Here is a 19,319-nt window from a genome sequence, read left to right on the forward strand (position 1 = left end):
GGGGCGAGATAAGCGGCGCGGAGCTGTCGGACGATGGCTTTATCTGGGGAGGCCCTGGCAGCTGGAGCGGGCAGGAGGCAGGAGGCAGGAGGGGGGGACAGAGACGCACGTCCTGGAGCGACCTCAGCGGCGCCCCCTGTCAAACATCCGCTGCCGGGACATTTATAACGGTGAGGAACGAGGCGGCGGCGGAGGAGGAGAGGGGAGGGGAGAGGAATGGACTTCAGAGCGGGTTTTGCGATTAAACCGTTCGTCTGCTGCGAGTCTGAAACGTGGACTAACGCAGATCTAAACCGGGTCTGAAACGTGGACTAACGCAGATCTAAACCGGGTCTGAAACGTGGACTAACCCAGATCTAAACCGGGTCTGAAACGTGGACTAACCCAGATCTAAACCGGGTCTGAAACGTGGACTAACCCAGATCTAAACCGGGTCTGAAACGTGGACTAACCCAGATCTAAACCGGGTCTGAAACGTGGACTAACCCAGATCTAAACCGGGTCTAAAAAACGTGGACTAACGCAGATCTAAACCGGGTCTGAAACGTGGACTAACCCAGATCTAAACCGGGTCTGAAACGTGGACTAACCCAGATCTAAACCGGGTCTGAAACGTGGACTAACCCAGATCTAAACCGGGTCTGAAACGTGGACTAACCCAGATCTAAACCGGGTCTGAAACGTGGACTAACCCAGATCTAAACCGGGTCTGAAACGTGGACTAACCCAGATCTAAACCGGGTCTGAAACGTGGACTAACCCAGATCTAAACCGGGTCTGAAACGTGGACTAACCCGAGACCGACTCAATTTCCAAAACTAAAAAAAACAACAACGTCAAACTCAACCAGGTCTAGTCTAGGTCCAAAACAAGGATTAGCCCAGAACTCAAGTCCATTCCAGGTCTAAAAATAAAAGACTGACCCAGAATTTGTCCTAGATTTAGACCTGGACCGGACCCAAGCCTAGAGTAGGTCCAAGGACACTCTCTCTCTGGGATCTGAATGGTCACTACCCTCACTAAACCCTCGAACCTGAAGCCAGTCCTGGATCATCAGGAGCTGGAGGAACCTCCCGCAGCTCAGGGAGGAACTCTGGAGGTTCTGAGGTTTATGATCTCAGCAAAACTCCGCTCTGCTCTCTGAGAAATGTAAAAAAGTGATTATAAATCTTCGTGGTGAATAATTACGACGCCCAGAATACAGAAATAAAGTAAGTCAAAAGTTGTGTAAGTGTTTCATGGTTTTTAAAATCAGGTACTATACTACTACTGTAACTCAATTTTTTACTATTACTACACTATACTATTACCTATGCTATACTATTACTATATCATTACAATACTATTACTATACTTTATTATTACTATACTATACTTCACTCTTGCCTTTACCATACTATTATACTACTACTATACTATATTTACTATTACCTGTACTATAAATATACTATACTACTACTATACTATAACTATTACTATACTACTACTATACTATAACTATATACTATACTATACTATACTATACTATACTACTACTATAACTATACTATACTTATACTACTATACTATACTATTACTACTACTATACTACTACTATATACTATACTATACTATACTACTACTATACTATACTATACTACTATATACTATAACTATTATACTATACTATACTACTATATTATAACTATACTATACTGTACTACTATACTATAACTATGCTATACTTTGCCTTACTATTACAGTTACCTATATCAGACATGTCAAATTCAGGCCCGGGGGCCAAATAAGGTCTATGATATAATTGTATTTGGCCCGTGAGATCATATCAAACATGTATTAGAGCTGCTCACCAAACACAGATCGACTATAGAGACATTATTTAATTAGAATGTTGTTGTTATTTTATATTTTGCTTGTTCTGGATTCAATGTTCATGCAAAACTATTATTAAACTTATGTAATGTTAAACTTTTTCTCATTAAAATATCTCAAAAAAAGAAAAAACATGCAGATGTTGTTGATAGTGATGTAAGAATAATCGAAATATCGTGATATCGTTTCATCAGAGTTCTCACAATAATATCGTGGATCATCACAATATATCAAATAGGGCTGGTATCATTAAGAAGTTGCCGATACGATACATACCTCGATACACAGGCCACGATACGATATGTATCTCGATACAGTGCACTTTCGATTCAATATGATATATTTCAAATCGATTCGATATGGTTCAATAAAAAATAAAGGCTAAATCGTGGCTGTGATACTAAAAGTCTTTGTTAAATCACTTCTTGTGCAAAGTTCATATGAAACACAAACATTTTAATCATCAAAACAGTAAAAATATCAAATGTGTTGAATAAATGAGTTTCCTTTCACTGAACAAGCAACAAAACTGTAGCTGTAACAAAATAATTTAGTAAAACACATGTAAAAATACTCTTGGTGAAATATCGATACAGTAGCCCACGATATCAATACTGTATCATCACATTAAACGATACGATATATCGATATTCTGATATTTTTGCTCTCTTTGCTTAAATGAAGAGTTATGGTTCAGCAATAGCTAAAAAAGAAGAAAAACAGAGGGAACTACATAGACCATGATCCTTTGCTTCATTTCAGTGCAGACGACAAGAAGAAATAACAGTTCTAACACTTTTACATTTCAATTCTTAAGATTTTAAAGCATTTGAAGAGGAAAAAGCCACGTATTAACAGTTTTAGCGGTTTAGCCTACACAAAATATCGCAATAAATCTCGTATTGTGAGATGAATATCGTGAAAATATCATACAGAGAGATTTGGATATTGTTACATCCGATATCACAATAAATATCGTACCGTGAGGTTTATACCGTGACGATATCGTTACACCCATAACTATACTATTATACTATGCTTTACTATTACAATCACCTATACCACAGGTGTCAAACATACGGCCCGGGGGCCAGATACGGCCCTCGAAGACCTTTAATCTGGCCCTCAGCTGATTTTCTACTAAAATATTTTAATTATATTTTCTATTAAAATCTTGTTAATTTTCTGTGGTGTTTATCACAGCAGCGTCTCCAGCGTCTCTGTACGTGGCCCCTCCCACCAGAGCAGCACAAATGAAGACTTGTCTCTTTCCAAACGCTCTTAAAGGACGATGGTTTTGACTGTTGACCGTGACACCCTCATCAGAAAAATGTCCAACATGAGAAAAGTGGAGCCGAGTGCAGGATTTTACAACAAAAATGGACTTATTCCTGTTTACAAACAAGTTCGTGTTAAAACATTGTGTTGAAATTGCCTTTTTCAGGTTTTTCATCATATTATAATATTTTGTAAAAGAAAGAGTTCATCAATTAAAAAGATTTCTGTAATAGATTTGTGTTTCTCTGCACAAATATTTAAACTTATTGTTATTTTTAGGGTTTATATGACATGAGTTTTCTGATCCGGACCCTTTAGGATCAAAGTAGGTTGGATACGACCCCCGGACCAAAATGAGTTTGACACCGCTGACCTATACTATTACTATTCTGTCACTATTACTATTACTTTATATCTCGGGTACTAAAATCCGATATCTTTAACTCTAGTGAAGTGTGACGGTCTGAGTGTGTAAATGTGATAATGTGATGATTAATATTACTCCTGTGTAGTACTGCGAGCGGAGTCACACTGGAGACTTTTATAGCCTGGTGAGCGGAGTTAGACTTTTCCTGGAAGTCTGAAGAGTGTGAGTGGCAGCTGTAATGAGAGATATCACACACACACACACACACACATGTACACACACACACACACACACGTGTACACACACATGCTTTAAAGTACACACGACAGGTTAGACTACTCATTTCGCACAGCACACGTCATTATATTTAGATCTCACTAAACCACAACTGTTCCCTAGCAACCGTAACGTGTAAGGACAGTGATGGTTATAATTAGACGAAGACGTATAAGCAACAACACCTTTTATTTAGTTAAAAGACGGTTTAAACGGTCTCCAAAAGTCCTCCTTTGTGTGTAAATCGAGTATTCAAGATTAATTGCAGTGGACTCTATTCATGCTTACGTGACAAACCAAGAAAACGTTTGGAAATATGTGAGAAAATGACCCAGTTTTCTTCATCTACTTGTCATTGTAATCTAATCTATAGGGATGTATCGATATCCAAATCTCACGTTACGATATTTATTGCGATATTTTTGAAGAGATGTGACGCTTTTTTGCTTTTAAAACACCTTGGCAAGATTTAGAAGTGAATTATTTCCTTCGTAATCCCAAGAATTCAAGTAAAAAACGTTTATCTTCATGTTTTCTGCGCAGAAATGCATCATGGGATATGTAGTTCCCGGTGTTTATAAGCTGTTGCTGCTATAAAACCATGAATTTAAGCAAAGAATATTGTAATTCGATATTATTGTGAGACTTTTGACGATACGATATCACAATAGTTTTAGTTTTTTTTTTTTACATCCAGAACTAATCAACAATTTACAGCCGTACCCCAGTTTTCATCATCATGCTCGTTTTAACGGCCACAAAAAATTGAGAGGATTATAAGAAAGAGGGCAAACCTTTGGGTGCAGTTAGACGCGAATAAAACGTAAACCACTGTGCATTTATTAGTGCAAAAAGTTGGAATTGAGAATTATACATTTACAATAATAATAGGCATTTAATTAACCACTTTTTTTTTTTAAGTATTTAAAAAAAAGCATTTCCCTGTTTTCCCTATATTTTTTTTATTTATTTACGGAACTTATGGAACTTCTTCTTTTCTTTTCTTTTCTTTTCTTTTTATTATTATTTATTATTTCTTTTATTTTATTATTATTGTTTTATTTTTTTTATTTATTTTTTTTATTTTAATATTATTGTTTTATTATTATTTTATTTTATTTTTTTATTTTTATTATTATTATCATTCTTATTATTATTGTTTTATTATTTTTATTATTATTTATTATTTTTTTATTTTAATATTATTGTTTTATTTTTATTATATATTATATTTTTATTATTATTTATTTTATTTTATTATTATTGTTTTATATTATTATTATTTATTATTTATTTATTTTATTACTTTTTTTTCCCCAATGAAAGTGGGTAATGGAGAATAAAAAATGGTCACATTATATTACTACACCACTTTTGCATCTTCTGTTCAGACCCTCTATAAACATAGACTAAGTTTAGTCCTGGTTTAGATCAAATTGGTCAAAAACAGGGACATTTTTTTGTATAAAACTTGAACAAATCGGTGGTTTTGTATAAATCTGCAGGGACAGAGGACACAGACTCAAAACTGGGACTGTCCCGGGTAAAAAAAAGGAACGTCGGGCCCTTTAAAATAGTTGACGTTGTGTAATACTGTGAGTGTTTTTGTTTTGGTCGTCCGTAACTCGCCGCGGGGAGGTGCAGACCCGCCGTAGCTCCGCCCCCGTCTCAGATCCGCGCTCCGGCTCATTTCGATGACATCATGAGTCACTCCCGGTGCCGCGCTTCTTCCACATTTCACATTTGGCTGCGACTTCCCGAGACCCGCCCTGTTACATTCTTCACATGCCGCTCGTGTCCTCCCCCCGCTCCCACACACACACACACACACACACACACACACACACACACACAGGCCCATTCACACTGTCCCTCCCTTTATGAGCTGTGTGTGTGTGTGTGTGTGTGTGTGTGTGTGCGTGTGCTCTGTGTGTGTGTTTTCTCAAGCTGTCAGGGTGAGTAACACAACACACTGGTCTTCACGCTTTAACCCTCTGTGCGCCACCATCGACTTGAGTTGACAAAATGCCGCTCTGAATGAAACGGATGATTTTGGAAAATAGGGTCAAATTTCATTCAGGCTGAACCAGGACCGAACCAGGTCTAAACCAGGTCTGAACCAGGTCTAAACCAGGACTGAACAAGGCCTAACCCAAGTCTAAACCAGGATGAAAATAGGACTAAACCTGGACTAAAACAGGCCTGAACCAGGACTAAACCAGGACTAAACCAGGATAAAAAACCAGGTCTAAACCAGGTCTAAACCAGGTCTAAACCAGGTCTAAACCAGGACTAAACCAGGACTAAACCAGGATAAAAATAGGCCTAAACCAGGACTAAACCAGGACTAAACCAGAACTAAACCAGGACTAAACCAGGTCTAAACCAGGACTAAACCAGGATAAAAATAGGCCTAAACCAGGATGAAAATAGGCCTAAACCAGGACTAAACCAGGACTAAACCAGGACTAAACCAGGACTAAACCAGGACTAAACCAGGATAAAAACCAGGACTGAACAAGGCTTAACCCAGGTCTAAACCTGGACTAAAACAGGTCTGAACCAGGTCTAAGATCGTAAAAAATTTAATGTTTTAGGAAAAAAATCTCTAGCGCCTAAAGAGTTAAATACATGTTTTTATTTCAGACTGAGACTTTTTTAACAGAGATTATTTTTTTTATTTACAATCCAGAGCAGCAAATTTTATTTTTACAGTCTTAAAAACATGAAAAAAAGGAACTTAGTGCCCCCTCTTTCCTCGCTCCTGCCCTCTCTTTCTCTTTGCTCCTCCCCCTCTGTCCTTGTCCTCTGTCCTTGCCCTCTGTCCTTGCGTCCTCTGTCCTTGCCCCCTCTGTCCTTGCTGTCCCTCGGTGGCGTTGGCTGGCGTTCAGGAATGCGCAGGAGCACAGTGGCACTACTTGACCTCTGCGTGTGTTTGTTTTCAGCTCTGGCTCTTCAGCTCGAGCTCCACTCTGCTGCACAAACGCCGTTTCTCACTCGTTTCTTAAAGACTCAGACCAGAAAACCAGTGACCCACATGTTTAATCTCGTACGTTTGTGGTGATTGTGAAATATTCCGGGCAAAGGAATAACAAATCCAATTCGCGGAGACAAACAGGTGGCTCAAACTTCGCCGTAGAGCTGGAAAAAAAAGTTACACGATGCATTTATTCAGCATTTCTCTCTCAAAAAACACTTAGTTATCGATAATTTATGCAAAACTTTCAAACTGATAATAAATCCAGGCTACAAATCTGAACCTTAGAGCAGTTTTGCTCATATAAAACTTAAAATGAATAAAATTAACTTAGTGTCGTTGAGATTTCAAAAGGAAAAAGGAAAAAAAAAAAAAATGTGTTTTGGCAGAAGTGGATTTAAGACCAGACTTTGTGAATCAATGAATGAAGTTGTCTAACAGAAAGGGAGAAAGGAGAGGAGACAAGGCTTTAAAAAACTGTTTCCACTTGCTCTTTTGTGTGTTTGTTGGAAAAAAAAAAAATACTGGAATTATATGACTTGTCTGGATGTGAAGTAACATAGAATGAATGTTTGTGGACAAATGTTTTATTTTTCTTGACAAAATTGTGCCCCCAATGTCAATAACTTGTCCTTTAATAAAAATAATTAAGAAATAAGGCAGAAAAACATAAATGTGTCCAAAATAATCTATAAATCCAGCTGATATAAAAAAATTAAAATAAAACAAATATACAAAAATATCCCAAAATAAATGTTGTGAAGCTTTAAATCGTTTCAACTCAATTATATGTGTTTGGAATTTGGAAATTGTCTGACACACAAATTGAAATCGTGATCAAAATTTGATTAATTGCACAGATTTACTCCACCGAGAAACTTTAGAACTCGAACTCCTACACCAGGAGTCTCCAGCCTGTAGCTCAGGATCGACCGGTGTGGTGTAGGATGTTGACCCCGCGGTGAGGCGACCCCGGGGTCAACATGCCATGTAGTATTTTGACCCCGGGGTCAGAATCCTATTTTGGTATGTTGACCCCCCATGAAAATCTATATTTTATTAATAAAGAACTTGAATTCTATAGAAAAACTTTGAATATTAATACTAAGGGAAACAGGGTCAGATTTTTGACATTCAAATGTCTCTTATTCAGAAACTAGAGGAACTATTGAAATAAGTAAAGTATCAGAATGTAGGAAAGAGTTACACTCCAACAGGGTCAAGTTAAACCTGTGAGATTCTTTCAAGTTGTTGACAAAAAATTTAAAAAACTCATGTCGGTAACAGAGGGAATGAAATATGCAGCACTTTTTGGGCAATAAATCCAAACAGTGATAACTCTTGGTTCTCACTTACATATCCTTAACAAACTGGTTTGAATATTTGCTTCATATAGTTTTCTACCATATGGTACAAGATTAGGTTGAAAAACCTCTTACTTTTTGACTCATGAGATTTTTTATTAAGAAAGGTCATGGTAACGGAGGGAAAAGTAACGGAGGGAAAATTGTACAAACAAGTAGAAGGTGCAGGATTTTACATCATTTGTCGCTTTTTTCTTCTGAATATTTTTAATATTACTTCAAAATGAAAGGAAACTATTTCTATAAAATATGTCAGTCCTTCCAAGCAAATTTTTATCATTTTAAATCCTTTTTTTTTTTTTTTTTTTTTAGAAATCATGTCCCTTCATCAACAGTTCAAAGATGGAATAACACAAGATATGATGAAATACATCCATTTATTTACATGATTTTGCAGGTCTTTGAAATTTGGGAAATAATTTTTGTTCCATGTTTCATACATGGTCTGTTTAAAACATATGGAACTTTAGAACCAAAAATGGTACAGAAAAAAGGTCAACAGTTTGATAAACTAGAGTACATATGTATCTGTTCAATACATTTTTATATCAGATGAATTAACTTGAATTTTTGGTCTTGTTGTTTACTTCTGCTTGACCTGGACCATATATCTGCAAATTAAAACATATTGACATAGTTAAAAGTGTTTTTGAAGAACTTAGATACATTTTTTATGTCGATTATAACTTTTGAATGTTAAAAATGATTTAGAGATATGAGATAAATAATTATTCATTAGTTTGGTAATTAAAGTGATGTTTAATGTTGTTCAAATAGACACGGCTGATCAACTGAGTAGTTCAATAGGGGAAACCTATGACTATAATAATCTGACCCCCAATAAGTTTCTTATAGTTATGATGATGTAAAGTAAGAAGTCATGTTAGATGAATATTGACAATGATGATTATATATAAAAAAGGTCAAAATCCTATGACTATTATAACACAACATGACCTAAATTGACTTTTTGATTGAGGAGGATCTGAACATAACAAACTAAAAACCATAACAATGTAAAATACAGTATAAAAAGTAGAGAAGTGTCCAGGTTTGCCTAATGGTAGCTCCGAATCTGATGTTATAAACTTACAAATATAGGTCAGGATTGTTCCAAAAGTGTTGGGGAAAGGTGAAATTGTGATTTTCTTTTTCGGATGAGAGTTTAGTTTTGGTAATTTCTGTTTTCCGATCCTCATGAGCACCCGAGTGTTTACCCTCAATTCTCGTTTGGTTTCTCCCCAGTCTCCCTCTCTTGGCAGCCTGTTTCTGTGTGTGTTTCTGTGTTTGTTGTGTGTGTGTGTGTGTGTGTGTGTGTGTGTGTGTGGGGGGGGCAGTCTGACCAATAACTCCCAGATGAATAATTCACCGTCCCTCAGCAGCTCTCCGCTCTGTCGTCCCTGGCCCCGGCCGTTCCTCGGGGCCAGGGGGACGACGGGGCCACCGGAGGGGCCACTCGGTCTCGGCTCATCCAATATAAAACAGAGCAGACTAATCCACGGAGCGCTCCGGTCTGCCTCCGGTGGGTGAGGATCAGGACTAGAGCTGTCAAACGTATCGAAACTCACCTACTAATCGAGGCTGAAACTAGTATCCAAACTAGATAGTCAAGTTTGAAATCGTGGTGTCGTACAGGAGAGCATTCCTCGCTCGGACTGATACTGTGTCAATGTTTGCTCAGACAGGAAGTGGCATTGTTGTGGTGAGGCTGTTAATTGTCGAAATAGAATCACAATTTGACTTGGCACAAAAATCTAATCCCAAAGCCAACAGTTATTTACACGAATGTTTAGAATGTAGTTTAGACATTCCTCTGAAATGCTCCAGTGCGTCAGATTAGACAAAACGTTATTGAAATTATTTGGTCAGATGTCCCCCCTGTGTGTCTAGACGTGGTTTTAGTCCTGGTTTAGTTCTGGTTTTAGTCCTGGTTTTAATTCTGGTTTAGAGGCAAGGCAAGTTTATTTGTACAGCACAATTCGTACACAAAGTAATTCAAAGTGCTTTACAGAATAAGAAATACATTAAAATCATAGTAAAAACAAATCAAAACATAAATAATCATGAAGATTAAAATAAAAAAAGAGAGACATAAATTAGAGAGAAGAGTGTGGAATGAAAACCTTTCAGTTATTTGCACAGTTAAACAGAAATGTTTTGAGTCTGGATTTAAACAGCGTCACAGAAGAGTTTGTCTCACATGTTCAGACTGTTCCAGGTTTTAGCTGCGTGAACCTGAAACGCTGACTCCTCGTGTTTAGTCGTGACTCTGGGCACCAGCAGGAGTTGGTCCCTGAGCTCCTCAGAGTGTGAGATGGTTCATATGACACTAACATGTCACAGATGGACTTTGGTGCTCGGACATGGAGACACTTGTACAAACAGAGCTGCTTTAAAGTCTCTGAGCCACAGGAGCCAGAGCAGAGACCTGAGACCAGGACTTATGTGCTCGTACTTCCTAGTTCGAGTCAGGACCCGAGCTGCAGCGTTCTGGATGTTCTGGATGTTCTGGATGTTCTGGATGTTCTGGATGTTCTGGATGTTCTGCAGCGTCTCACAGCTCGTTTGGAGAGACCAGTGAGCAGAACATTACAGTATCTAACCTACTGGAGACAAACACATGGATAAGTTTCTCCAAGTCTGATTTAGACAGTAAACCTTTGATTTTTGCTGTTTTTTAGATGGTAAAAGCTGCAGATGTTATTGATATGATGTGGCTGTTAAAGTTCAAGTCTGAGTCCATTATTACCCCTAGAGGTGTGGAAAACACAATAGGAGGTGCAGTTCATGTGGAATACGCGAGAAGACGTGGTCCACACGGTGCATGGGAGGAGGCACGGTCCATGCAGCATATGGGAGGGGGGGTTTCACCCCTAAACCAAACGCCCCACAGCTCGGTACAGGTCCACGGCCCAGGGGTTGGGGACCCCTGCTTTAGACCTCTACAAACATCTTCTGAAATACATAGTGTTCAGCGCTGCTGCCGAGTAAGTGAGGAGCAGGTGGTGGGGGTGTGCAGAGGATTCACGTGGTTCGGAGGCAGTTGTTGTCAAGGCGGCCGCTTTAACTATAAAGTTTTTTTTAATCGATTTCAGGCTTCTGTGAAAAGTTAACTCTCCTGGAGTTGTTTACAATTTCCACTCTGAACAGAATTCTCCTTTTTTTTTTTTTTTTTATAATTCATAACATAAATTGCAAATCTAATTGCAGTCGCAGTTTTTCCTCGTCCTGTCAGTCATGCCCATCTGAATTTGAGGCGATTGACCAATGACGAGATGCAACATTATAGTAAAGTATTGGAGAAATGTGTATTCTGGATCTGATTTCAAAACATATTTTTTTTTCCATGTAAAATAAACAGTCCTTACGTTTGTGTTGCCCTGTTATCTTGGCCCACACATCTGCACGGCCGACATCACACGACGACGGGCTTTCACAGCTCTCGGCCGCGCTTTGAATGACGTGCGGCTACTGTCGGCGCTTCGTGTCTTTTTTTTTTTTTTTTTTGTAACTGAATCTAATGCGATGCCATGTGATCTCAGACGCGCTGGAGCAGACGGAGGCCCCCGGGCGCTCACAGGACTGCGAGGAGGAGGAGGAGGAGGAGCTGGTTCTTCCTCATTCCAGAAGCTCTCGGAGATGGCACCTTGTCATTTTCACACTGACCTGCTCGCAAAACGCACGCGGGTTTAGTCACAACGCAGCCGCTTTTCAGGTTTTGAGTGACGGCTTATTGTGTTGAAATCAGCGGTGGAAACTAGACGGCGCACTTAATTACACGAAATTGACTTTTGCCATCGAAAACAGACCCGGAGTTGTCTTCTGAGTCGTGCAAATATGTGAGTTTGCGCGTGAGAATGAAACAAAACACGACTCCAGGAATGCGTAACGTACAGTAATCCCCTTAAGCGCATTTTTAAGATATCTCAAAATCGTGAAATGGACCGGAAAGTGAAAGACCTGCCCAACTGGACGGGGGTTTATTTTTAGCGCGTTCAGAGTTTGAGCCAACGAAAATGTACCAGTGAAAACAGCCAGACTATTCAAGAAATCGGTTTTAGTTGTTTCTGTTGAATGAAACTCAGAACAATTCTTCAAAGTTGTGTGTCAAAAGTGGTGATTTGGGTGAGGATCTGATCAAAAAATCTGTGAGAAATAGAAACTTTTAACTCTTAAGTTTCCTTTTTTCATGTAATTAGGGCTGGGTATCGTTAAGAAGTCGCCGATACGATACAAACCTCGATACATAGAGCACGATACGACATGTTTTTCGATAGAGTGAACTTTCAATTCAGTACAATTCGATACGCTGCCGCCACCTAGTGCCTCTGCTCAATTTCATTTCTCTCCAGCGACTAGGTCAGGAATCGGAACACAATAATCGGTTTGCAAGAATCCTGGAAGTTGTAGGCCGCGCACTGACCAATCAGAGAAGAGCTGTGGATGTAGACGAAGACAGACATTCTGTGTTGGCGACGATTCCCGAGATCGAGGATTTAAAGCCGCAACAAAGAGAATGTTTGGTCAATTTTATCAAGAAAAAAGGACGTTATTGTCCTTCTTCCTACGGGATTTGGCGCATTAGATACGTCACGACCAAACAACAGCGATTGGTTAAATAAAAAAGCGAACGAATCCTAATGCTGCGAGGTCAGACGGTTTCCACGAAGTGAAACCGGCTGATGAATCACACTACTAAAAGTCTATTAAGTTTGTGCAAAGTTAACACAAAAAAACACCAATTTTACTCATCAAAACGGTGAAAATGTCAACACAATTTTAGTTCTTAAACAAAATAATTTTACCTAAAAACACTCTTGGTGATATATCAATACAGCAGCCCACAATATCGATACTGTATCATCAAATTAAACTGTTTTATATATCGATATTTCAATCTTTTTGCACACCTCTACATGTGATACTTTTACTTATATATACATAAGAAACAACTGAATACTTGGTAGTTACCGTATGTTTTTATGTCCTAGTTTAATACCTTGATTCATCAACTGGTTTCACATGGTGGAAACTGTCTGACCTCTCAGCATTAGGATTCGTTCACTCGACAGTAGGTGGGTACTTTTTTTATTTAACCAATCCCTGCTGTTTGGTCGTGACGTACGTAATGCGCCAAATCCCGTAGGAAGAAGGACAATAACGTCTCTCCCCTTGATAAAATTCACCAAACATTCTCTTTGTTCCAACACAGAATGTCTGTCTTCATCTACATCCATCTCGACGCTTTGTTTACTGTTGTGCTGTTCCACTAAAGGGACCCAGACAGACGCCACGACGAGTTCGACGTCACGGCTTCACAGCTCTTCGCGCGGTCTACAACTTCCGGGATTCTTGCAAAACCGTCTTGTGTGTTCCGATTCCTGATCTAGTCACTGGAGAGAAACGAAATTGAGCGGAGGCATTGGATACTAGTTTAATGTTAGAGCACAAAACCGTAATTTTAAAAGAATGAAGAGATGTTTTTATGAAAGATTTGCAGATGAAGGAACTTATAATAAAATACAGTTTAGTTTGTAGACGTCTAAACTAGGGATGGGCATGATTAATCGATTAATCGATAATTGATCATTAAGAATTTCATCGATTACGTTAATTTTAATCGACAAACCGAATGTAGGTTACTGTGTGTAATGTGACCAAACAGGTGTGTACATGTGTCTCTGCATCAGAAGGAGCGACACACAAACAGTGGGTCAGTCTGTAACGAACCGAAGCACAAATGTGGATTTAACCAGGATTTGTACAAGAAATTCCACACTTTCCGTTGCGTTGGGACAAGTGTGAGTCCATGTGCACAGTGGATAAAGCAGCACATATGTTTCTGTGTCCAGTGGGAAAAAGTTTTTCCAGGTGAGAGTCGCTCAATGTGGATGACGAGGCCCCGCCCCCCTCCCCCCGTACGCTGTCCTGGTTTTGACAAACACAAATCTGGTCACACTGACCTGTATTCACCTGAGTCATGTCTTTTAATCCGACAGAAATTGACCGCATCAGCGAGTTTTATCTTCGCTGAGTTTATGCAAATTAGCGATGCGGTTTTAAGTTTCGTTTCTGTGAGAGTTGAACAAAACTGAATTAAACACATTATAATGTCAAACAGCTGATGTGGCTCTAGAGTCGTTATGTTTATATGTCGTAAAGTTGAATTTATTTATGCAGATTAGTAGTGCAGATAGTAATAATAATGATGATCATTTTAATATAAAAACGTTAATGATTAATTGATAATCGATTAAGAAAATTTCATCGAATGCCCGTCCCTAGTCTAACAACAGGAACAGCAAGAGTTTTGATTTAAAGACCTGGTACTTCGCTCTTTGTTACCCAATAAGTGAAGCCTGTGCGATTTGATTTTATTGCGATGTTATTGTGCAGCTCTATTAAGCAATTAAACATCCAACTCAACATTTTTCTAAACAAAGACTCGATGTGTAATGCGATGTCAGTCTCCAGGCCGCAGATCCTCCCGAGCTCGGCCCCGACGGGACATGTGCCTCCCACTTGTTCAGGATTTGATTTGATAATTTACGTCTTCCTCGGAGCGCCCGGCCGAGGAAGAGAGGAAGAACTTTTACAAGGACAACAAGCGGAGCTACTGGTTTGTGTTTGCGTGCGGCCCCGCTCCAGGCTGTGACTCAATCAGAGCTTCAGGAGCAGATTATGGGCCCCGGACAAAGGCTGCGTTTGTCTGCGCTGCTCCTAATGGCTGAAACAAAGGAGCTTTTTAGCATCGGAGGAATGCGGAGGCTGTGGCTTCCTTTGGTGTCATTTGCATTTGGAATTTGTGCAAAAGGAAGTCAGTTTTGAGAGTTTTTCGGGGAGGGATTTTGCAGAAAAGTAATATTTGATGGTCTGTTTTGTAGTCCGTCAGAAACATGCCAAACTGTCCCGAGTAATTCATTGGTAAAGCAAAAGTCCTTCTATAAAACGCCTGGATATACTAACAGTAAAAGTAGTCTAAAATCCTCATTTTTATAGATATTCTCCTCAAATTTGAAATGTGAGAGGTCAATAATGTTTTCAGTTGAAATATAGAGTGTTTCAGTCCCCAGCTACCCACTGCAGCTTTCTACACCTTGATTTCAACCAAAAAATTTAGGCGAGAATGAGGAAAATCATTTTTTATGTGCGTTCCAAAGTGGATAAATACCAGACATACTTAGAGTGAATCTGACACCTGTGGGTAAAACTGTTGGGTGTTACATTACAACTGAGGCTACGTCCAGAAGACAACGCTCCTTTTTTTTTTTTTTTTTTTTATGGGCTGAAAAAAATTTGCATCCACACACGAGTCGGATCAGTAAATATTCACGTCCAGACGACAGCGGAGCACTGAGTGAAAACTAGGGTTGTGCAAAAATACCGGAATATCGATATATGGTATCGTTTAATGTGATGATACAGTGTCGATATCCTGGGCTACTGTATCGATATATCACCAAGAGTATTTTTATGTGTGTTTTACTGAATTATTTTGTTATAGCTACAGTTTTGTTGCTTGTGGAGTGAAAGGAAACTCATTTATGCGACACATTTGACATTTTGACTCTGTTTTGAGGATTAAAATGTTTGTGTTTCATATGAACTTTGCACAAGAAGTGATTTAACAAAGACTTTTAGTATCACATGATTTAGACTTTGATTTTTTTTATTGAACTGTATCGAATCGATTTGAAATGTATATGGAATCGAAAGTGCACTGTATCGAGATATGTATCGTATCGTGGCCTGTGTATCGAGGTATGTATCGTATCGTGGCCTGTGTATCGAGGTATGTATCGTATCGGCAACTTCTTAATGATACCCAGCCCTAGTGAAAACGATGTAATACACATGCCACACCTGTATGTGGCGCTGTAAACAATGATAATAATATTTAATAATGCAAATGTCATCACTGTTTTTTAAGGTAATTTTAGATTTATTCCAGAAATATCGCCGTTTTGTTTTGCAAAAGTTAAACATAAGTTTTTGTTTTCAACCATAAGATTTGGATGAGAATTATTAGAATAACTTGGTCTCAAAATCCAACAGTTTAATGACTCGTTTGTAATCTTTGTTATTGATCTGCGTGGTGCGTGTTGTGAGCATTAAAGTAAACAGTGTGTCGGTTTCTGGACGACGGGAGCGGCTCCGTAGGCTGCACCTGTCACATTTCGACAAAGATCTTGCGGTCCGCTGATGTCAGTTCGAGGGCCTTCGCTACCTCGGCGATGACGAGGTCGCGACGTCATCGTTTTTCCAAAAGCTGCGGTTTGTTTATCCACACGACAACGCAACGGCCGGCGTTCTCAGATTTCTCCACTCTGGAACCCGTTCTCAAAAAAACACAGTTTTCGCCACCACCCAAACGTGAACGAAAGATCAAAACGAATAAAAACTTCACCGTTTCGACCAAAAAACGTTGTCGTGTGGACCGGCCCTGAGGATTCACTAATGGCTAGAGATGAAACGATATCCAAATCTTTCAGTACGATATTATTATCACGCTACGATATTTATTGAGATATTTTGTAGAGGCTGATATAATTATAGATGGGACACTTTTTTTGCTTTTAAATTACCCTGGCAAGATTTTGGTGTGAATTATTTCCATCATAATCTCAAGAATTTAAGTAAAAACATATTTCTTCATGTTGTCTGCGCTGAAATGAATCATGGGAAATGTAGTTCCCAATGTTTATTAGCTGTTACTACTATAAAACAATACATTTAAAGCAAAGGAACTTGTAACTCGATATATTGTGATGCCCCACGATATTATTGTGAGACTTTTGACGATACTTCGGTTCTTCTTACATCCCTACTAATGGCTGTCATCGTTTTAGTTTGGAGAGGTCAGAACAAGAGCAGTTTCACAAAAATGGTCTGGAATCGCGAGAGGTTAAACAAACGATAATTCTCTCACGTCGGATGAACAGTTTAGTGTTTCGCTCGTGGATTCTGACGAAATCTTCCGTCTTTTCAGTCCCCCGTGATATTTTTCCGCCGCAGTATCTAATTGTATGTAATGTTGAGCGTCCCTGTGACTTTCAGCAGCCCCCTGTGTGTCGTATAGAGAGCCTGGCACATACAGTGGACGCCTATGTGCTGTGAATGAGGTCATGTGCCCCCCCCCTCCCCTCTCTGGGATAAGCGCACACAAAGCCTGTTTGTGTTTAATGGGCCCGGCGCTCTGCCCCGGGTCAGGCCTCGCTCCGGGTCACCCACAAGAATGCACCGGCCGCTGTCTGTCCACTCTGCAGCCTGGGCACTTTAACAGCACATTCAGCAGCAGCGGCGGCGGCGGCGGCGTTGTCCCCGCCCGCAGCCGTCCGCGGCGGGGTCGAGCCTGTCGCGGGGTCGAGCCTGTCGCAGAGGCAAATCCATACGTGACGCTGCGCTCGGACAGTATAGAAAGTATGTTCCGCTTTGTGACGTCGTCTGGTAATCGAAGAACTGGGTATTATTAAGAAGTTGCCGATACGATACATACCTCGATACATAAGCTACGATACATATGTCGATACGTAAGCCGCGATATGATACATATCTCGATACATAAGCGCGATACGATACATACCTTGATGCGTAAGCCGTCGATACAATACATACCTCAATACATAAGCTACGATACGATACGATACATACCTCGATACATAAGATACGATACATACCTCGATACGATAAATTACGATATACGATACATACCTCGATACGATATACGATACGATACATAGATACGATACGATACCTCGATACATAAGATACGATACATACCTCGATTCATAAGATACGATACGATACATACCTTGATACATAAGATTCGATGCGATACATACCTCGATACATAAGATTCGATACGATACGATACATACCTCGATACGATACATAATACGATACGATACGATACATACCTCGATACATACGATACGATACGATACGATACGATACATTCCGATACGATACATACATACGATACATACGATCGATACGATACATACCTCGATACGTAAGCCCACGATGCGATACATACCTCGATACATAAGCCACGATACGATACATACCTCGATACAGTGAGCTTACGATTCGATACGATTCAGTGTAAAATAAAGGCTCAGTCGTTGCAAAGTTCATATGAAACACACCCATTTTAATCATCAGAACAGTAGGAGTGTAAGAAAAAATCAATTTGTGATAAATGATATTTCATACAGCTGTGTTCTCTGAAGATGTAGTTGACTGTATTATTACAAGTAATTATTGATAAATCACACTATATCATCTGTTGTTTTAGTATCAGGATATATCATGATATATTGAATCATGACATGCATATCATGATATGTATCGTATCATCAGACTCGAGGCAACGCACATCCTTACAAAACTGTGAAAATGTCAAATGTGTTGCATAAACGAGTTTCCTTCCTCTAAACAAGCAGCAAAACTGTAGCTGTAACAAAACAATTTAGTAAAATAAACCAAAAAGTACTAATATCGATACATCAGCCCATGATATTGATACTGTATCATCACATTAAACGATACGATATATTGATATTTCAGTATTTTTGTACAGTCCTATGTTTAACTCACTGAAAACTCCTCAGCAGGGGATGGTTAATGCACTGATATTGTTGATACTTTAGGTAAAGCTGGGATATATGAGAATTAATTTCATTTTCATTTTGTTTCGTTTTGTTTTTTGTCATATTGATCGATCGCAATTTGTATTCAGCCGTATTTGTCTTAATAAACACAAACACAAACGCTTTCTATATGAATTCCCTGGACGTAAATGGTTCCATTTCAGACTAAAAATATTCACATTTCTTCCTCCGAATTCTGATCCTCGCTCCAAACCACATCCTTCTCCAGCTCGAGGACTGGCCGCGGACCCTCTCCTTTAAAGACACCCCAGGCCGCTGTCAGGTCGTCGTCGTAAATCAGAACCGTCTTCACGCGGTAACGGCGCCGCAGAGAGAGAACGAGAGCCGCAGTGTTTCTGTCAGTCCCACCCACGGCCCGACCAAACGCTCTTGACTTCTGACACCGGCTCCGGGCCCGGCAGCCTGTTGTTCCGGCGCCGTAAATCACGGAAGCTTAAGTGCGCAGCGTCGTGTTGGCGTTGAGAAGGGGCTGTTTGAAACACCTGGAGCAGCTGTGGTCCGGTGTGAGAGAG

General features: G+C 39.5%; 1 protein-coding gene across 1 annotated transcript in view; it reads left to right on the plus strand.

The window, feature by feature from the left end:
* Positions 1-19,319, plus strand: part of qkib (QKI, KH domain containing, RNA binding b) — a 176,247-nt gene that overhangs the window by 17,536 nt on the left and 139,392 nt on the right. The gene's annotated exons all lie outside the window — the stretch shown is intronic.

Source organism: Boleophthalmus pectinirostris, unplaced genomic scaffold (genome assembly GCF_026225935.1).
Source record: "Boleophthalmus pectinirostris isolate CB_2022bp ecotype Guang Dong unplaced genomic scaffold, ASM2622593v1 HiC_scaffold_10, whole genome shotgun sequence".
Taxonomy (NCBI): domain Eukaryota; kingdom Metazoa; phylum Chordata; class Actinopteri; order Gobiiformes; family Gobiidae; genus Boleophthalmus; species Boleophthalmus pectinirostris.